The sequence below is a fragment of the Arachis ipaensis genome, chromosome B01, assembly GCF_000816755.2.
Source record: "Arachis ipaensis cultivar K30076 chromosome B01, Araip1.1, whole genome shotgun sequence".
Classification (NCBI taxonomy): Eukaryota; Viridiplantae; Streptophyta; class Magnoliopsida; order Fabales; family Fabaceae; genus Arachis; species Arachis ipaensis.
In genome coordinates this window covers 22,206,843-22,223,825 of record NC_029785.2, presented here as the reverse complement: position 1 = coordinate 22,223,825, position 16,983 = coordinate 22,206,843, and the positions used below count along the sequence as shown (strand labels likewise).

At 33.9% G+C, this 16,983-nt stretch overlaps 4 long non-coding RNA genes and 1 other non-coding gene across 7 annotated transcripts in view; 2 read left to right on the top strand and 3 right to left on the bottom strand.

Moving 5' to 3' along the window:
• LOC110270220 overlaps nt 1–14,714 on the bottom strand; it is a 21,509-nt gene extending 6,795 nt beyond the window's left edge. Inside the window, exon 1 of the long non-coding RNA XR_002359496.1 lies at nt 14,695–14,714. This is a non-coding gene — a long non-coding RNA (uncharacterized LOC110270220). The remainder of the gene's footprint in view (nt 1–14,694) is intronic.
• Nucleotides 11,464–14,078, bottom strand: LOC110270215. 3 transcript variants are annotated; one of them, XR_002359484.1, is made up of 4 exons: nt 13,758–14,078; nt 13,465–13,664; nt 12,344–12,535; nt 11,464–12,067 (listed from the first exon to the last, which is right to left on the bottom strand). It is a non-coding gene; the product is annotated as an uncharacterized LOC110270215 (long non-coding RNA). The 3 variants fall into 3 exon arrangements; XR_002359481.1 differs by having other exon boundaries at nt 11,464–12,535; nt 13,758–14,068; XR_002359483.1 differs by lacking the exon at nt 12,344–12,535 and having other exon boundaries at nt 13,758–14,066.
• On the top strand, nt 14,394–14,895 carry LOC107617188. The gene is made up of 2 exons (XR_001614843.2): nt 14,394–14,479; nt 14,722–14,895. It is a non-coding gene; the product is annotated as an uncharacterized LOC107617188 (long non-coding RNA).
• Nucleotides 15,241–16,983, bottom strand: part of LOC110270223 — a 22,176-nt gene continuing 20,433 nt past the window's right edge. The window contains exon 3 of the long non-coding RNA XR_002359498.1: nt 15,241–15,351. This is a non-coding gene — a long non-coding RNA (uncharacterized LOC110270223). The remainder of the gene's footprint in view (nt 15,352–16,983) is intronic.
• LOC107648359 overlaps nt 15,285–16,983 on the top strand; it is a 7,759-nt gene continuing 6,060 nt past the window's right edge. The window contains exons 1-2 of the transcript XR_002359476.1: nt 15,285–15,303; nt 16,568–16,981. This is a non-coding gene — a transcript (aspartyl protease family protein 1). The remainder of the gene's footprint in view (nt 15,304–16,567; nt 16,982–16,983) is intronic.

The following is a 16,983-nucleotide window of genomic DNA, read 5'->3' as shown; positions in this document are numbered from 1 at the left end:
GCACATTCGGATAATTCGGATATGAATTAAGCTGTGCAGCCGCTCAGTAGTCAATTTCCTCTATTATTGGGCAGAGTAGAGAATTATTAATTTAATGCATGTAGAAGCATTAAAGATAATTTTGGGGCTAACACAATACACTGTAACCAAAATAGAAGATAGCCATGATGATGATAGAGGTGGCAGTGGAGATGGCTGTAGTGATGGTGGCGCACATTCGGATATGAATTAAGCTGTGCAGCCGCTCAGTAGTCAATTTCCTCTATTATTGGGCAGAGTAGAGAATTATTAATTTAATGCATGTAGAAGCATTAAAGATAATTTTGGGGCTAACACAATACACTGTTGAAATGCTAACCAAAATATCCCAAATCCATAACTTATAAAAAAAAGAGCACCAAAAATTAAATTACGAATATATACTTAGACAGAAAAATTGTATCCAGAGCCCTCAGGTTCATAGTTAATTACAATCCATTATTCATCTACAGCTATTGCAGCGGTTTTGATTCACAGGCTTCAAGCACCATTGGAAGTGATATAATATATTTATCTATCTATAATCTATCAATCTACGCACAGAGAGAGTAAGCAAGTATCTGAGAGAGAGAGAGGGAGAGAACTATGCAGCTCGAGTTATGAACAACACCATGTAGACATTCAATAGTGGTTTTTTCCATCATCGAGCATAAGTTTAAAACAATGAATTTGCTATCGGTTACACTATTTCACCTCAGTAAAAGCACAAATTTTCAGTCCTCTATTTCAAAACAGTTTTACATAAAGAATCACGGTAAAATGATTGGAAGTTTAAGCTACTAAGGTAAGTAAACGAAAATTGAAGGGCACTAAAAATCATAATAAGCCACATAAACCACCTGACATAGTCATTGAACTATGCAGCAGGCAACCGCAAACAGAACCAAAGCAGCTCGGAATTGTAGATTTATATGGATCAAATTTTCATGTAGAACCATAAAATTCCTCAACTCCACCCCCCTCCCCCCTCCTTCTCTCTTCCCAGCCACAAAATAAGCTTTATAAAATTTCCACATGAAATGCAAACAAACTAAAGGCAATTTGACCATGCACGGCATGCATCAATTTTCAAAAGAAAGGTTTTAATTGCGAATAAAGAACCTAATTTTTTCCAAGGAAACAAGACCTGAACCAAGTACATAAACTATAGATCGAAAACAAGGTGTAAAAGTTCGGTACAAAAATTGGAAAAATTTATGTGTAAAAACTAGAGAGAAATGCCCTCAGATCTCATAGTATATATAAATAATCAAAAGGCAGTTACTGAGCCAGTGACGTTCATCAAAACCCCTCCAGAATAGAAGTTTTCATCATCATCATCATCATCATCGCAAGCACCAACACCAACACCAACACCAAATTTAGTGCGTGTGTGTATATGCATTTGAGAGAGAGAGAGAGAGAGAGAGGAAGAGAGACAGGGAAGGAAAGTGATGAACTTAAAATCACAGCATAACTGTCTCAATATTTTTTGACATGTGCATCATTGGGCATCATCATGAACCATCGTCTTTGAACCTATAAATATATTGTACCAGGAAAATTATATTGTTTTTAAAAAATAAAATAACCATGAACACGAACAGTGCCCTCAGAAATTGTTAACATCCATTAAGGCAGTGATCACCGCCTGCCTCTACCATCTTTTTCCCACTGTCATTTCTCATTATCTAATAACAATAACAATAACAATAATAAGAGAAAGAGCGACAAGAGGAGGAGGAGGAGGAAGAAGATTGCAACAACACCAACAACTGCTATAGAAGAAGAAGAAGAAGAAGAAGAAGAAGAAGAAGAAGAAGTAGTAGTAGTAGTAGTAGTAGTAGTAGTAGAAGTAGCAGCAAATTTTGCAAGATGGCAGTGGGAAAAAAAGGCAGAAGGGATGAAAAGGCTTTGAATTATGTTCAAGTTCCAGCTTACAATAAGCATTCATCACTGGGCACATAAAAAAGGCTCAAATGACAGCAAAATATAGCCTTTACATTTTGTAAAACAACATATAAAAGGATCCATTCTGGATCCATTCTGCTACAAAGAGAATAATAGAACATATTTATACTATCCCGCACAAAAAAAGAAGCAGCAAACTAAAACCATAGAATATGCAACTGAAGTACTCAATTGTAATCCAAGCTTGTTTACACTATCATTTATTCAAAGCACTTCACACAGCTACATGAAAAATTTATTCTATAAAGGCTAAATACTTTGAACCTACAGATTTCCTCAGATCTCATAGCTACAAGAAATTCATATACAGCATTTGCAGCATGCTTTATCCATATCTCCGTGCACCATCTACACCCACACAGAGAGAGAGATAGAGAATGACAGAGAGACAAAGAGGGTAGAAGGTTGCGATGAGACTGAGACTGAGAATGATGGTGATGATGATGGTGAAGATGGTGGTGCACACCAGTTATGAACAAATCAGTGCAACCGCTCATTAGAAAATGTGTTCCATCATTGGGCAGGATACAGAATTTCTCATCGGGCTTGCAAAATGAAATCAATTTTTATGTAGCAACTTAGCCATCAAAAAGTGAATACAGATCCCTCAGGTTCCATAGTTAGCTACAAATGACAAATCATCTACAGCTTTTGCAGCTGGTTTCATTCACAGCCTTCAAGCACCATATCGAAGATGGATATATATATATATATATATACAAACACACACATACACATACACATACACATACACATACACATACACAGAGAGAGACAGAGAGAGAGAGAAATGGTGCTGCTTGGGTTATGAACAAAACCTTGTAGCATTTCAACGGTGTTTTTCTTTCATCATTGGTAAGTAGAAAAATAATTGCCACAAATTTCAGTTGAAAGAATTAAAAAAAAAAAGGAAATTTCAGTTCTCAGTAATCTAAGAAAATAAGAGCATCATATAAAACCACACAAAACCCCTCACATGGTCCTACGCTACTTGGGTCACAGAAGTTTAACCATCAAACTATTGTTGCCATTGATTGAACGATGAGGCAAATGCAAACAAAACAAGAGCTACTTGGCATTGCATGACGGTCAAGAACCCCCATTTAGATTACATGAAACCATACGGTTCAAATATCCAAGTAGCACCAAAATAAATTAATCAAAACATCATAAAATTATAGTTTGCGCATTTGGGTCAATAATGCAGTGAAAGTAAAGGTAGATAAGCTGTCGTTGCATGCGTCAATCAATATTATTTCGGAAACAAAAAGCCAAAAAAGGGTTTGCCATAGAAAACAAGAGGTAGGAAATGCCCTCAGATCTCATTACTTATAACGAAATAATCAGAGACAGTTACTAAGCCAGCGGCGTTCATCAAAAGCCTTCCAACAATGTGTGATTGTTTGTTGTGAACATGATCATGGTCATCACTAAATTCAACGACGTCTATGAAGAGATGAAGAGACGAAGTACCACGCGCACGCTACTTATACCACCCTCCTGTGGGCTCCAACTGGGCCTATATGGGCCTCCTTTGCTTACCATATCATTCGTTTCAAAATTGTGATACAAGTACAACACAAGCCGTTTGGGTTTATTAATCAGCGTGTGTGGGTTTAGATATAGTTATTCACGTTGGTTTTCAAATCCTTCGCATATACTGGCTACTATTTTCTTGCGATTTTTTATTTTAATAAATAAAGAGTAAAGTATTGTTTTTGTCCCAACGTTTGGGATAAATTTCAAAGTTGCCCCTAACGTTTCAATCGTCCTATTTAAGTCCATAACATTTTAAAATTGACTCAATATTGTCCTGCCGTTAAGGATCCGTTAACAGAATTGACGGTGGGACAAAATTGAGACGATTTTGAAACGTTAGGGACTTAAATAGGACGAAAATGTTGGGGACAAAAATGATACATAGAAATAAATTTTATTTTTATCCTTCAATAATATCAATTTTTTACTATACATAGTATTCAATTATTTTTTAGTCACATCTAAATAAATTACACTTAATCATATTACTTTTATTCTAAATAAATTAATTTTTTTTTTTAATTTTACTCTTAAAGATTTTTAGTTATCATGAAATATTTGTAGAATGACTAGTATATAAACCTACAGAAAAAAATAATATATATACAATAAAATATAAATTATACCTTTTGTTTCTAATGTATCAAAATTCTTTAAAATTATAAAAAAACTAAATTTATTTAAAATGAAAGTATTTTTTTTTTGTGACTTTTTGTTTTTTTGGTGACTAAATGAAAATAATTTGATTAAGTGTAATTTATTTAGATGTAATTGAAAAATAATTGAATACTATGTACAGTAAAAAATTAATATTATTAAAAAATAAAATTAAATTAAAATTTATTTTTATGTATCGTTTTTATCCCTAACGTTTCAAAATCGTCTCAATTTTATCCCGCCGTCAATTCTGTTAACGGATCCCTAACGGTAGGACAACATTGAGTTAATTTTGAAACGTTAGGGATAACTTTGGAACTTACCCCAAAATGTTGATCAAGATTCAACAGTAAATATTATACTGGCAATTGAAATTGTATAATACTCGAACACATTCCTTAGAACTTGGGACTCATGGTGAAACTGCAAAGTTATTCAAAGACATATGGTTTAAAAAAAACTTAGTACTGTTTTAAGATTTAATTCAGATAACTTTTTTTTATTATCATATTGACATGAATATCTAATTGAAGATCTATGATTGAACATTAATCTTCCAATGAAATTAGTTTCCCTTCAAATTGATTATTTACAGAGTTTATATGTTAGATACTAGATAAATGTCACAACAAAATATATAGAAATGAAAAATTAGAAATTTGTATAAAATATAGAAACAATTGAATAACTTTATTTGAAAATTATAACTTTTCTCTATCACAAGGAGACTACAATAACAATCTCTCTTGACAAAAGGATAACACACTTCTCTCTACATATATAAGAGAAAACTATTCAAAGAAATATTATATTATTCTATCTGAATGACTTAATTGAAAACAAAATGAAAAGATTTTCAATTTATAAGCGAACCTCTGTTACGTAAACCACCCGTAACATGAGGTTATTATTCTTTCTCTCTCTCCACCATCAAAGTTTGATGGCTATTACTTAGAAGTATTTTTCTCCTTTCATTATTTAGTTTTTTTTTTTTACTTTTCTATAATTAGCTTTACTAAACTTACAATCTCCCACTTAAAGCTAATTTTGGTAAATTTTCAAAATTCATGTTGCCCATGTATTCGATAGGCCATATGAAGATCTACACCATTCAAATTTTTTAGTATTGATTGGTTTTGTCATGGCATATACTAGGTTATCTTTAGTGTGAATCTTCTACATATCAACACTTCCTTCCTCTACTACTTCTCGAACAAAGTGATATTGTACTCCAATGTGTTTTGTTCTTGAATGAAAGGTATGATTCCTTGCAATGTGTAAGACACTCTGACTGTCACAATACACAAGAATCTTCTGTTGTTTGTGCTCGAGTTCCTCCATCAACCTTTGAATCTAAATAGCTTCCTTGCATGCTTATGTAGCTGCCATATATTCAACTTCTGTAGTAGATAAAGCTTCAACCGTCTGTAATTTACATAGCCAGCTCACATCTCCTCCTGCAAGCATTAACACATATCCTGTAGTAAAATTTTGTTTATCAAGATCACCTGCAAAGTCTGAATCGACATATCCATTGACAATGAATTCCGATCCTCCAAAACATAATGCAACATTCGAGGTCCCTTTGATGTATCCCAGGATCCTCTTAACAGCATTCCAATGCTCTTTACCCGAATCTGCCATAAATCGACTTACCACCACAACTGCTTGAGCAATATCTGGCCTTGTACAGATCATGGCATACATAAGGCTTCCCACCGCTGATGCATATGGTACTCGAGACATTTTCATCCTCTCTACTTCACTACTAGGACACATACTTGAGAATAATTTGAAATTAATAGGAAGTGAGGTTGAAATTGGCTTACATTCTTGTATATTGAAGTGTTGCAATATCTTCTTCAAATAATTCTTTTGCGATAGCCAAATCTTCCTATCCCTTTTGTCTCGGTGGATTTGCATCCCTAAAATCTTGTTTGCTGGTCCCAAGTCTTTCATATCAAACTCCCTAACCAACTGTGCCTTCAATTCTTGGATTTGATCTTTGTTGGGACCTACCACCAATATGTCATCCACATACAACAGCAGAATGATGAAATCATTATCACCAGACCTCTTATAATAGGTACAATGATCTAAACTAAGTTTGTTGTATCCAAGGCTAATAATGAAATAATCAAATCTCTTATACCAACACATTGGCGTCTACTTTAGACCGTACAGAAATTTAGTTAACCTGCAAACCAAGTTTTCTTTTTCTTGTTCTTCAAAACCTTCTGGTTGGAGCATATATATCTCTTCTTCAAATTCTCCATGAAGAAAAGTAATCTTTACATTTAATTGCTCTAGATGTAAATCAAATACAGCACACATAACCAAAACTACTCTAATAGTAGTTAGTCTCACCACTGGAGAAAATATTTTATTGAAGTCAACACCTTCTTTCTGAGTATATCCCTTGACAACCAATCTTGCACGATATCGTTCCACCTGATCATTACTATCTCGTTTGATCTTGTATACCCATTTGTTACCAATGGCTTTCCGACATGCTAGAAGTTCAACAAGTTTTCAGGTATGGTTCCTATGTACTGCCTCAATTTCTTCTTACATTACTGTCATCCACATAGAAACATCTGGATTTCTTATAGCCTCCATAAAAGTTATTGGCTCTCCATCTTTTGTCAAAAGAAAATATGCATCATGGTTTGTCAAAACATAATTTGAGTTCCATGATGGTGTTCTTCTTTGTCAAGTGGATTGACAAACTTCTATGTCATTGACCTCTGCTTCTTGTTCTTCGTGTTATGATTCTGCTTCAGAAAGATCATCTTCTCTATATTTTTCATCTATTTGAACAGTTGTTATCTCTTTAACAATGTTGTCTTCTTTTTGCAATTCATCTTCTGCAAATATCAAATCTCTACTGACAACTACCTTGTAGACAGTGGGATCCCACAGACGATACCCCTTAACTCCGTCAGCATAACCCAAGAATATATATTTTTTAGACTATTGGTCCAGCTTTGTTCTTTTCTAGAAATTATACATCACCTACACAGGACAACCAAATATATGTAAAGAAGAATAATTAGGTGGCTTACCTTTCCACGTCTCCATTGGTGTCTTCAACCTAATTGCAGTTGATGGTGACCGATTTATCACATAATAGGCAGTTTTAACAGCTTCTGCCCAAAAAGACTTGGCTAAACCTACAGTTTGCAACATAGCTCATGCTCTTTCTATGAGAGTCCTATTCATTTGCTCTACTACACCATTTTGCTGAGGCGTATATGCAACTGTGAATTGCCATTGAATACCTGCTTGCTTGCAAAATGTTATAAAATCACCATCGGCATATTCTCCTCCATTATCTATCCTTAAACACTTGATCTTCTTTTCGGATTCAAGTTCTAACTTTGCTTTGAACTCTTTAAATATCGCAAATACGTCTAACTTCTTCTTGATCGAGTACACCCATAGCCTCCTAGAGTAATCATCAATAAATGATACAAGATATTTTACTCCTCCTAGGGACATCTCCGGTGATTCCCACACATCAGAATGAATCAACTCCAATATGTGTTTGCTCTGAGAGGTTGATCTACCAAACTACAATCTATGTTGCTTGCTTGTAACGCAGTGCTTACAAAACGGTCAGTTTACCAATTTGAGCTCGGAAATGAGATTACGTTCTACAAGAATCTTCAAGCCTCGTTCTGACATGTGGCCCAGTTTGCAATGCCATATCATCGTCATTTCTTCTTGGCTTGCTGAAGTAACTGATGCCTCTGCCTCTTGCAAAGTATCTCCTATAAGCATGTATAGACTTGCTGCAATCTTTTCTGCTTTTATTACCAGAAGAGCTCCTTTAACAACTTTTAAGATCCCACCTTCAATATGGATCTTGCAACCAAGTTCATCCAATTGCCCAATCGACAACAAATTCTTCTTCAAGCCTTTCACGTGTCTTACCTCTTGAAGTGAACAAATAGAATCATCAAACATTTTTATTTTGACAGTACCCATTCTAACAATTTCTAAGGCATGAGCGTTTTCCACAAACACTGATCCTCCCAAGACAGGTTCATATGTACAAAATCAATCACGATGAGGAGTCATGTGCCATGTTGCTCCTGAATCAATAATCCAAACATCAATGAGCTGTTTGCTGCCTTTAGAACTAATCGTTGCTTCGCCATATAGAATTTCTCCATCATCAGAGGTGCTCACAACACATCCTTGAGAACTTGATCCTTCTGGAACCTTCTCTATACTCTTCTTATTCCAACAATCTTTCTTGAAGTGTCCTCTCTTACCACAATTGTAGCATTTGACCTGCTTCTTACTTTATGACTTTGGTCTACTTTGACTCCCAGTGGAACCACACTCCATTGATCTCCCTCTTGTCATCAACAAAGCTTCTGCTTGTTTTGAGTTCTCTAATCTATCTTCCTTATTCTTGCGCCTATATTCTTCTTCAAGAACAGCAGCAACCATGTCATAAAAAAAAAGATAATCAGTCAAAACATTATTAGTTAAGTTAATGATAAGCTGATCATATGAATCTGGTAGACTTTGAAGTAAGAGCTCTGCACGTTTGTTTTCTGCTATGGTATATTCCAACGATGAGAGTTGGAAAAATAGCGTATTTAGATTGTTGATGTGATCCGTTGTCGATGTAGACTCACTCATTCGAAGAGTATAAAGTCTTCTCTTTGAGAATATCCTGTTGTGAAGTGACTTGACTTCATATAATTTGGTGAGAGCATTCCAAATTTTTTTTACTGTCTTTTTCTCTGCTACACTTGATAAAACTGAGTCAGCTAGTGCCAAGTGTAAGTTTGTAACAGCATTGTTGTCCATCTCCTTCCATTTTTCATCTATAATTCCAGTTGGTCTACCTTCAATTACTGTCATGCAATTGTTTTTTCTCATAATGGCTTTTATCTTCAATTTTCATATGGAAAAATTACTCCCATTGAATTTTGAAATTTCATACTTTGCTGTCTTTTTTTAGACGGTAACTCACAGCGGAAAAAAATATTAATCAGCAACCTTTAACTCTGATACCACTGTTAAGTACCAGACAAATGACACAGCAAAATATATAGAGATGAAAAATTAGAAATTTGTATAAAATATGGAAACAATTGAATAACTTTTTTTGAGAATTACAACTTCTCTCTATCACAAGGAGACTACAATAGCACTCTCTCTTGACAAAAGGAGAACACACTTTTCTCTACATATATAGGAGAAAACTACTTAAAGAAATATTATGTTATTCTATCTGGATGACTTGATTGAAAACAAAATGAAAAGATTTTCAATTTATAAGTGAACCTCTGTTACGTAAACCACCCTAACATGAGGTTACTATTCTTTCTCTCTCTCCACCATCAAAGTTTGATGGCTATTACTCAGGAGTGTTTTTCTCCTTTCATTATTTAGGTTTTTTTTTTCTTTTCTATAATTAGCTTTACTAAACTTACATTATATACAATATCATGCACTGCACTAACTTCTAAAATTTCTTAGCTTAAATATAAGAGAAAATGCTCATTTTGGTTCCTGAAGTTACACTCGAGTCTCAATTTAGTCCTTGAAGTTTTAATTGTCTCAATTTAGTCCCTAAATTTTTTAATTGACTCTTTGACAGAAACTACCGCAGGGACTAACGTAATTAAAATTTGAAAAGTTTAAGGACTAAATTGAGGCAATTAAAACTTTAAAGACTAAATTGAGACTCGAGTGTAACTTTAGGAACCAAACTGAGTATTTTCTTTAAATATAAGAAATCATTGCCAGAAAGAGGTCAATAAGAGACCTAAATTTGAAACCCCACGCAAAATAAGAGCATCATATAAAACCACACAAAACCCCTCACATAGTCCTATGCTACTTGGGTCACAGAAGTTTAACGCACAAAAATAATGTACCAGAAAAATTATATCTTTTTAACACAAAAATTGAAGGAAAAGAAAATTAAAAGAAAAGAAGAAAAAATTGAAAAAAGAATTGAAAGAGACCTCGGAAATGAAGACAACGACAAAAATGATAGGTTTTCTTATAATGAAGAGATGAAGAGACAAAGCTCCACGCGCATGCTACTTATACCCCCTCCTAGGGCTCCACTAGACCTATATGAGCCTCCTTTACTTACCATATTAGTCGTTTTAAAATTGTGATACAATACAACCTGTTTGGGTTTATTGATAATCGTGTGTGGGTTTAGATATTTAGTTATTCATATTGTTTTTCAAATTCAGATATACTGGCAACTATTTTCTTGATATATAAAAAAATTTATTACAAAAAAGATGTTGATCAAGATTCAACAGTAATTCCAGTGGAATTGTATAATATTTGCCTGCATTCGTTAGAGTTTGAAACTCATGGTGAAATTGTCAGGCTATTTAAAGACATTTGGTTTAAATAGAGAACTTTTTTTTATTACCATATTGACAGCAGTAAAATTTATACACAAGGATCCATGAATATCTAACTGAAGATCTATGATTGACCATTATTCTTTCAATGGAATTAGTTTCTCTTCAAATTACAAAAGTCCGATTATTTACAGAGATTATATACAACATCGTGCACTGCACTAACTTCTGAAATTTCTTAGCTTAAATATAGGGAATCATTGAGAGAAAGAGGTCAATGAGAGACCTAAATTTAGAACCCCACACAAAACAATACTCCAAAACGTCAACTGTTTCCTTTCAAATCTAATTAAGCTTAAATAGAGCATGTGAAACACAACAAAACTCATAATGAGATAGACATGGAAGAAACTAGCTTTTGTCGAATGTGAGACATGATGCTAAAAATTATCAAGGTATTAACATACAAGAGAAGAAATTCATAGAGATCAATATCTACAATAATTTTTAAACCCCTCAGTAAGGATAATTTAAAAAAAAAATCAAACCTCAAATCTTATAGCTAAATAAAACTCATCCATGGCTTTTGTAACAGGCTTCATTCACATCCTTCAATGTCCCATTTAACCATTTACCCATTGAGACATACACAAAGAGATTAATTGATTAATGGATATGATTATGATTATGATAATGGCAGTGGTGACCGTAACGGTCCAACTTCCAGTATGTCATGATCATACTAGAAGTCGAGCACTACCAATTTGCTTCTCTTAACTTTAACTATTATTTGTTATATAAACCTGATTCGTTGTTAACACCTTGAGAGTTTACAAGTATTTTTTTTAAAAAAATAATAGTAGTTTAGAGTCGCATACATACAGTATAACAAGGAAACATAAGCACACACATTCATAGAATAGTAGAAGGCAATATATAAAACATCACACTATAATATACATAATAATACAAGAGTAGCTCAGTCATACAAGTACAGAACTGTGATACAGCATTTCTCAGTTAGTGACTCATATAATATTTATATATATATATAAGACGTCCCAGGACCTAACCTGTCCAAAAAGTCCCTAAGCTGGCACCCAGGCTAGTATAACTCTATGACATGTCTATTCCTTCTGAGCATACTAGCAAAAGTGAGGGAAACACTCTAACGCACTAAAGTTAGACTGGACGTCCCAAAAGGTTTCCTCGTCTCTAATCCAAGCGCCTTACAGAAAATTGTTCGGCAAGTGGTGATGTCCGCCTGCTAGTGCCTCATATAGATCATCACTATCAGAAGAGATATCTATGATCTCGGAGTCTTCCTCAAGATGCAGCCAATAAAAGAGGAAAATCATAAGGTGCGTCGGGATCAAAGTAAGGTGTACAATAGGATGCTAAAAGGGTCTACCACATACTATATAATTACGAACACGAGGTACCGCATAATAGATGTAATAATCGCTGCGTACCAGGTCCTCGTGGATATAAGGATGATCAATCTCGTAAAATAGGACTCCCGTGTCCATCTGAAGATGAGTAAGAGGTAAGAATTAGAGAGTTCTTAGTAAGGTCGGGGTTTACAGTTAAGTTCATTTATAACATTTGTGATTACATAGTCATGATAAAGTCTAGACAAATATATACATAATAACATTATAAGCCAAAACACAAATAGCAGAAGAAACAAGAGACATATGTATAATCACATTCAATATGCAATCACACAATTATACGCAAACAAGTATGATGCATGTCTGGTCCTACTATAGGTAATAAGCTCATTTATCAGTTTCGACTCGCACCTGACGTAATCCGACACGTCAGATAAGGCTTTCCCAGAACTTAATCCCAGATTAAGTACAACATACCCTCTACCAAGTACTCTTAACTTGCAGGGCTAGTATTTGATTAGTTCTCAATATATCGCAGGTATGTTAGTCAGGCCTTTACCAAGTATTCTCAGCTTGCAAGGCTGGTACATTCTCTATCGTAGCCTGTTTGAAAAGTAACAGCACAATACGGGCGTCCCCGCACAATATTCTCAAACATCGCCCGAAGACTCATAAATCACATATATCCATACTTCCAAGCACTTAGCAATTATCTTTATCATTTTCTCATAATCATAAATCAAACATCACAATATCTGTGTGACCTTATCTTACAACTTTCTGTTACTCTTTAAGACTAAGCCCACTGTTGTATAGCTTTTAACTTCTTTTCTTACTAACATATTTACAAGTTTCAGAATCCTGTTTCATTACCTTACATACCCCTATACCATCTCTTATACCTTCTCTTAGGTGTTTATTAAAGAGAATTAGGGAATTATGGGCTAAAACTTGTCTTCCTAAGACTTTTAGAAAAAAATTACATTTTTATCAATATTTTATTCAAAATGTTCAAAAATTATATTTTGACCCCGAACTTTTTGAAAATTATATTTTGACTCCTTTAACTTTTAATATTTATACTTTGGTTCCTCAACTTTTCACTAATTAACTTTTAATTCCAAAATTTTTAATAATTAAAATTTGACTCCAAAACAATTAAAACTCGGGGGTTTCTTGTTCTCCAAGGGCTGAAAAGCTTTCTTCAAAATTTCATCAAAATTTCACTTGATTTTTAACTAGTTTTTTAATTTTTTTGGTACCCGATTTTCACCAAACCAAAGAGCAACATTTTCAGCCATCTAAACCTACCAAAATCACTTGAAAACACATAGATATTCAAGCTGAAAACCCATAGTTTCAGTAGCAACAATAACAACAACCTTTCAATAGTTTGACTTCTAAGCATTAAAACAACAAGATTTCATAATTAAATCATCATATAAACACTTAAAATCAAGCACCAAACAACCAGTTCTGATTTTCACACCTTAAGAACACAATCAATCATTGATTGATTTATCAAATCTTACCTTTTTTGTAGCTGTCCAAGAACTGAACCAAGAACAAGCTTCCAAAATCACTTTTATGCCTAATTTAACATAAAAAATAACTTTAGAATCATATGAACTATGGAGGCTGAAGCTTCATGGTAATAAAAAGAAGGATTTTTTATCTCAAGGCTACTGGAAATCACGTTCTCTTGGAGCTTAAGGTGAGTGAACAAGAGATCCTAAGAGAAAACATGAAGAAAAATATGGTTACTATAGTTTCCACCATGGCGGAGCCTTACATGGTGATGAGCTATCATCATACCTTGTCTTACCTCAAGAAAAATGGTATGGTTGAGAAGAGAAAGATGAGGTGGTCACTTTAATCGGTTTAGATTTTCGACTGGAGTTTTAGTTTGAAAAAGAATGGAGATTGAAGTTTGGAGTTTTCATGGAAGTTCTTCCATTTTCTCTCATGGAGCTAGGCTTGTTCAAGAAGCTAAATGATGGTCATAATGACTCTTGGAAAATCGTGGCCTAGGATAAGGTTTATCCTAAAGTCACTTGTAAAAATATCTTAAGAAAGGATAATTATTAAAGCTAGAAGTATTAGGACACACATATTTTCTTACTTTGCTCTAAAAAAATCCTAGCTTGGAGAAGAAGAAAGGAAGCATGTGGTGGCTGGTCTTGGAAGTGCCATGCGTTATAAGGTGATGACTCATCAAAATTTAATAATAGAATATTATTCTAAAGATAATTACTAAAATTAGATACATTAGATTACACTATTAATGAACATGAGTTACTTAGTGTAAATAACACTAATAACTGGATAATCATAAGAATAAAAGATCTATAATGATACATTAGCAAAGCTAAGTTCATCTAAGAATGTCAGTATTATCTATTACCGGTAAATTTATAGCTCAGTTATTATATTACTAAACATAGATCAATAGACAATAGCCAGTGTAGAAGAAGAAGAAGCAAAGATACTGATTCAAATGATGATGAGGATGGAGACAATAAGCAGTGAGGTTTGTTTGACCCAGAGGTAGGGCTGGAAGTTTATAATTTATTGATATAAAATTATAAATTATATATTTACGTTTCTCTTATTTGAGCCAGCTTATGAGCTCAAGCCAGCTCGTGAGCTTTTGGTGAGCCGAGCTTGAGCTTAAGAAATAAGCTCGATAGTTAATGAGTCGAGCCGTGAGCCAAGCTCAATTTTCGTGAGTCGAGCTTGAGCTTGGTCTAGCTCGGCTCAACTCGGCTCACTTCCAGCCCTACCCAAAGGAAAGGAAACAATTTTAGAAAGTTATGTTTGATGATGATACTTCATGAAATTCTGAGATGGTGTGAGTGTGATAGTCTAGTTTGCGCATTTGGTTCATATAAATTTGATATCAACACTTCCCTCTCTGCTACATATGCATACATACACAAGGTCGCGCATATGGATTGAAATTTTTTTTTTGGGTTTGATATTGCCTTAAATTGATGTTTTGACTTTTGGAACTGATTTTCTGAATTAAATTTTGGTTTGGCTAGGTTGTATTTACTTTTGCTTGATTGTTGATGATTCAACAACATGTGTAAGCTGTACTTTCTATATATTAGAAGAAAGACTGGGCGCATATTCTAGTTAAAACCTACATAACTCTAATATAAGATGCATGCGTCCCTTCTCTTCATAGTTGCCATTGAGTTAAAAAAGAAAACCTTATCTTCCTATAATTTTTGTTATTTTCTTTGGATAATAGTCAATGGTGATTGCCCAATGATGCACAATTCAAAATGTATTAAGGAGTGTTGCTGTAGTATTAAGTTCATCACTTACCTTCCAACATCTCTCTCTCTAGCTCTCACTCGCTCGCTCACTCACTCACACTCCCATGCATGCATATATACATACACATACATATACTTGTCAAGAAGGATAACAAAAAAAATCATCGTCCAAAGTTGGCTCGAATTTTCGAATTCAAGATCACCACCTCATGATGGCAGAAGCAGGTTCCATCAAATGGTTTTCCACTTCTTTTAGTGTATGTCTTGTAGCTGTTTTTGCATATAGATGTGTCATTCTTCGTCGATGAAGAGTGCTTTTCTATTTTTGCTTCACCCTTCAATGTTAAGTCCTTCATATAAGCACTTAACGTGTCATCTAAACATTTTTATTAATGTCCATAGTGAAGAGTTAATATCTAAGTCATTTTTTCAAACAGTTCATATTTGTCAAAATTTATCTTTTCAAAATGAATACTGAAATCTAATTTGACAAAATCAGAATCTTTCGGTATCAAAATAGTTATTTACTCTTATCAACACTATTTTACTCCCCACTAATGACTATTGAGCAAGTAGTACACAATATTTTGGTTACTATAATAACACAAACTTAATGTGATATCATTTTTCTTTGACATTTTGTCACTAAACATAATTGTAAGCAATATTTGTTGAGAAAAATACTCAATGAAAACCATTTTAGCCACTAAAATAAGTTATTACATAATTATATATTCTTTTAGTAAATTAATTATTTATCAAGATATTTGAATATTTTAGAATAAAATAATTAAATTTATTATAATAAAATAATTAAATATTTTTTTAAAAAACTAAATATATATCATATGTAAACTACAATAACTATTAGCAATTAACTTGAGTTAATTTAGTAGTTAGTTTATTAGTCCGCTTTAATAAATACTAGAGATTTGAATCTTGCCTTATGCATGTACCAATTTATTATCCAACCATAAATTTTTAAATAGAACTCAAATTCATAATAAATTAGTCCTTAACTTATCATATTAAAAGATACTTATAACAAAAAAAATAAACGAATAACTAATTTTTTTTTTCAGATTCATGAAACATAATTGTTTAATGTAAGCGTTTATTCCTAACAAAAATAATTCTTCACATATCAAGACTTAAATAATTTTTTTGTACAGTGAATTGCTTCAAAATGACCGTAGAAAGGTCTAGAGTTTAAAAATATACAATCCAAATTTCAACCTAAAAATAAAGGCAGAAAATCCATAAAAAAAGAAAGGAAAACAAAAAGCGTAAATGAAATAAAAAAACAATTATTAACAATGAATTTAACATCCTGCAATCTTTTCTTCAAGGAGACCCGTTCCTCGCATAACCATAACTCGGATCTTCGACTCGTTCCCTCCCAGCCCGAGCCACCCAACTCGCTCATCATGGCGCGGGCACACAGTCACCTCCTTCTCCTCATCACCACCACCATTTTCTCCCTCGCTCCTTGCTGCGTTGCCGGCGACCCCCTGCTCCTCCGCAACAGCCATCGAAGCTCCCACACCGCAATGGTCCTTCCATTGTACCTCTCTCCACCGAATTCCTCCACCTCAGCGCTCGATCCTCGTCGCCAGCTTCAGGGATCCGAGTCCCAGCGCCACCCTAACGCTCGCATGAGGCTCCACGACGATCTCCTCCTCAATGGGTAAATCAACCTCTTCCACCATCGCAACAAATACATTTTGCTTCCTTTTATTTTCGTTTATTTTATTTATTGTGATTCTG